The sequence below is a fragment of the Bison bison genome, unplaced genomic scaffold (genome assembly GCF_000754665.1).
Source record: "Bison bison bison isolate TAMUID 2011002044 unplaced genomic scaffold, Bison_UMD1.0 scf7180017864057, whole genome shotgun sequence".
In the NCBI taxonomy this organism is placed as follows: Eukaryota; Metazoa; Chordata; class Mammalia; order Artiodactyla; family Bovidae; genus Bison; species Bison bison.
Window position 1 is genome coordinate 6,258,932 of NW_011494629.1, and position 5,027 is coordinate 6,263,958.

Genomic DNA, 5,027 nt, shown 5'->3' on the forward strand with positions numbered 1-5,027 from the left:
TAGACCCCCATAAATACAGTCAACTGATCTTTGAGCCTCTTGATGAAAGTGAAAGAGGAGAGTGAAAAAGTTGGCTTAAAGCTCAACATTCAGAAAACGAAGATCATGGCATCTGGTCCCATCACTTCATGGGAAATAGATGGGGAAACAGTGGAAACAGTGTCACACTTTATTTTATGGGGCTCCAAAATCACTGCAGATGGTGACTGCAGCCATGAAATTAAAAGACGCTTACTTCTTGGAAGGAAAGTTATGACCAACCTAGATAGCATATTCAAAAGCAGAGACATTACTTTGTCAACAAAGGTCTGTCTAGCCAAGCCTATGGTTTTTCCAGTGATCATGTATGGATGTGAGAGTTGGACTATAAAGAAAGCTGAGCTGTGAAGGATTGATGCTTTTGAACTGTGGTGTTGGAGAAGACTCTTGAGAGTCCCTTGGACTGCAAGGAGATCCAACCAGTCCATTCTAAAGGAGATCAGTCCTGGGTGTTCTTTTGAAGGACTCATGCTAAAGCTGAAACTCCAGTACTTTGGCCGCCTCATGCGAAGAGTTGACTCATTGGGAAAGACTCTGATGCTGGGAGGGATTGGGGGCAGGAGGAAAAGGGGACGACAGAGGATGAGATGGCTGGATGGCATCACCAACATGATGGATGTAAGTTTGAGTGAACTCTGGGAGATGGTGATGGACAGGGAGGCCTGGTGTGCTGCGATTCACGGGGTCGCAAAGAATCGGACACGACTGAGTGACTGAACTGAACTGAACTGATCTTTGATAAAGATGAGCGGGCAATAGCAACCAGGATGTCCTTTGGTAGATGAATGAATAACTAAACTGTGGTACATCTAGACAATTGGATATTATTCATTTTTAAAAGAAATGAGCTATCAAGCAGTGATAAGACATGGAGGAATCTTAAACACCTATTTCCAAATGAATGCAGACAATCTGAAAAGGCTACCTTCTGTATGCTTCTAATTATTTGACATTCTGGAGAAAGCAAAACTATGGAGACAATAAGAATATCAGTGGTTGCCAGGGGTAAGGTGGCGAGGAGAGGTGAAAGGCACAGCACATAGGATTTTTAGGTCAGTGAAACTATTCTGTGTGATATATATCATATTATAATATATAACATATATTATAATGATAGGCATATGTCATTATACATTTGTTCAGACTCACAGAATATACAACACCAAGAGTGAACCTTAAGGTTGACTGTGGTCTTTGAGTGATAATGCTGTGCTAATGTAGGTTCATTCTTTGTTAAAAAAAAAAAAAAGTGAACAAAATACCATACCATTCTGGTGAGTGATGTTAATAACAGGGTAGACTATGCATGTGTGGTTACAGTGGGAAATGAGGAATCTCAGTACCTCCTCTCAATTTTGCTGTCAACCTAAACTACCCTAAAAAGTAAAGCTTTAAAAAAAATTTTTTTTTAAAAAGCATAGTATCATGAGAATATAGGTAAATGGTGCAGTGGGTACCAAAGAATTAAAATATAAGTCCAGGGATTTCTCTGGTGTTCCAGTGGTTAAGGAGGCTTCCCAAGTGGTGCCAGAGGGAAAGAATCTGCTTGCCAATGCAGGAGATGCAAGAGATTCGGATTCCATCCCTGTGTTGGGAGGATTCCCTGGAGGAGAGCATGGCAACCCACTCCGTATTCTGGCCTGAAGAATCTCATGGACAGAGGAGCCTGGAGGGCTACAGTCCACAGGGTCACAAAGAGTTGGAAATGACTGAAGCAACTTAGCTCACATGCATGTCAGTGGTTAAGAATCTGTCTTCCAATGCAGGGGACTCTGGTTAGATCCCTGGCCAGGGAGTTCACACACGCTGTAAAGCCAGTGTGCTGCAACTAGAAAAATCTGAAAACTGCAACTAAGACCTGATGCAGATATATAAGTAAATATTTTTAAAAAGAAAAAAGAAAATAGAGGTCCAACATATGCCAGTCCCACTTTAACTTCATTTTTGCATTTGAAGACTGTATACAGCACTTTCTTCATATTTTTATACATTGAAAGCTAGACTTGGTATTGCTATGTTATAGTAAAGTAGAAATTGTATTCTTTACTTTTTATCTTTGTTTTCTGTTGACCTACAAAGCTGATGCTTAAGCATCAAGCCGGTTGAGGCATGAGAAAAGGAAGCTGTGGTCTCACAAAGTCCCTATGTGAAGCAGTTTAGCACAGTGTTCAATGGTCAGTGCTCAGGTATATAGTAACTACTATAGTCCTATGGGGACAAGTGTGTAGATATTCTGACACATTTTGCCATAATTGCATAATATTTTGCATTACATTTTTTTTCCCATTTTTACCTGAAGGCATTGTGATAGGGCTTCCCAGGCAGCACAGTGGGATGTGGGTTCAATCCCTGGGTCAGGAAGATTCCCTCCAGCAGGAAATGGCAATCCACTCTCATATTATTGCCTGAAAAATTCCATGGACAAACGAGCCTGGTATAGTCCATGGGGTTGCAAAGAGTCAGACGCGACTGAGCAATTAAACACATAATAAAATCTTCTCTGACTGAAAACTTCAAAAACAAAGTAAGGTAAGAAGCTATGTTGGGATTACATGAGAGAGTATACATAAAGCATCTTAGCAGAGTTTTGCTAACAAAGAGTACTCCCTCAGTTGACAGTCTAGAGTCACATTCTGGATCCCTGCCTTTGGGTGGAGGGCCCTGAGGCAGACATGAGATGGTCCTGGCTATTAGAAGGGTCTGCTTGTCTTTGTTAGACTTAGGTCTGTGAGCATTTTTCACTAAGCAGAGCAAGGCCAGAGATAGCTTTGTGGTCACCAGTGTATCCTTAGCACTGAAATAAATGTGATCTGGATGCTCTTCTCCCTTCCTCGGGGCTTTCACCATAGCTCCTAATATGTTTTCACCCTGTCATGTGCCCTGAAAGAACTTTGGCATTTGCTGAAAGGTCATCAGCTGCAATCTTAGACCACTGGGTAACTCAAACTTCTGACATTTAAATGCAGCTGCAAAGGGGTGGGACTGCTGCTCCAGCCTAGCCCAGGCAGGAGGTTGGCAGCCCCTGCCTTGGATCCCTTTACAAACGAGTGGTTGACTGCTTAGAGGTGACACCAGCCAATACTCTCCCTCCTATCCTCAAATTATCAACCCTGGGTGCCTGTGATAAAGCACTAGTCTGTTACTTTCATTTCCAATCTCTTGTGAACAAATACTTTCAGAAAACATAATAAAAGGAAACTAGAAAGGCTAAGAAGTACATGAAAAGATGCTGAGCATCACGAATCATTAGGGAAATGCCAGTCAAAGACACAATCAGATACCATTTCATACCCATGAGGATGGCTGTTATTTAAAAATAAACAAACACACACAATGGACATCCCTGGTGGTCCAGTATAAGAATCCATCTGCTGGTGCAGGAGACACAGGTTCAACCCCTGGTCTGGGAAGATTTCACATGCCATAGGGCAACAAAGCCTGTGCACCAAGCCCACGTGCTGTAGAGCTCGTGCTCTGCAAACAAGAGAAGCCACTGCAATAAGAAGCCTGCACATCGCAACTAGAGAGTACTCCCCACTCACCACAGCCGGAGAAAGCCTGCTTGCGGCAACAAAGACCCAGCACAGCCAAAAATAAAAACAAATAGATAAAATTTTGAAAAAAATTCTTGGCAAAGATGTCTACACACTGGAACTCTTGTGCACTGCTGGCGGGAAAGTGAAATGGTGCAGCTTCTGTGGAAAATGGTACAGGGATTCTTCAAGAAGTTAAACACAGAGTTACCATATGACCCAGCAATTCTACTTCTGAGCATGTACCCTCAAAAAACTGAAAGCAGGGACTTGAACATGTATTTGTCCTACTATGGTCATGATGGCATTGTTCATAGGAAAAGGTGGAAACAATCAAACTGTCCCTCAGCGGATTAATGGGTAAACAAAATGTGATGTATCCACCAGTGGAATATCATTCAGTGTAAAAAGGAAGTTTCAGACACATGCTACAACATGGATGAACCTTGAAAATATGATGCTGAGTGAAATAACCCAGCCACAAAATGAGAAATATTATATGACTCCACTTATACGAAGTACCTAGAATAATCAAATCTATAGAGACTGAAAGTAGAATGCTGGCTGCCAGGGACTAGGGATTGAGGGGGAAGAGAGAGTTATTGTTTAATGGGCATAGAGTTTCACTTTACAATAAAATAATGTTTTTTTAAATGAATAGTTTTATGAATTTTGACACATGTATAGGTTCAAGTTGCCATCACCATAATCAGGATACAAAACAGTTCCACCAGCAAAGAATTCCCTGTTCCATCCTCCCTGCCCACACCAACTACCCTGGCAACAATGAAGTTGGTCTCTGACTATAGTTTTGTTTTTTTTGAAAATATCATATAAATGGAATCATATAGCATATAGCCATTTAGGCTTGGCTTCCTTCACCCGCATAATGTCTCTGAGATTCATCCCAGTGCCACAGGCAGTTTGTACCAATAGTTTGTTCCTTTTCATTGCTGAATATTGTTTTATTTTGTGCATCTATTAATACCACAGTTTCTTTACCCCCATTGAGGAGCATTTGGGTGTTAGCAGTTTCTGACAATTATAAATAGAGCTGTCATAAATATTTATGAGTGGCTTTTGCGTGAACATACACATTCATTTCTCCAGAAGAGATGTGACAGTCCACTGGGTGGCATTGTTTTGTACCACCGTGGGGGAAACCCTCTTAATCAGATGACGACATTCAACTTCAAAGGAAACCTGGAAACCAAGGAACCAGGCCAGTCTCTTCAGTTACAGCCAATTACTGACCCAGGTAGCCTAATATCCAGCCACTGCCCTTTCTATAATTATGTCTGAAGAATTATGGTTGATGTCCCGTGCGAAGGACAAAACTGAATTACTTATGGATGGCAACGTGATACATGAGGACCAAAGAAAGTTCCATTCTACAGTCCTCACAATTCCCAGAAACTCTTGGGGGAAGAAAAAGAACGTTTTCTTATGTTCTTA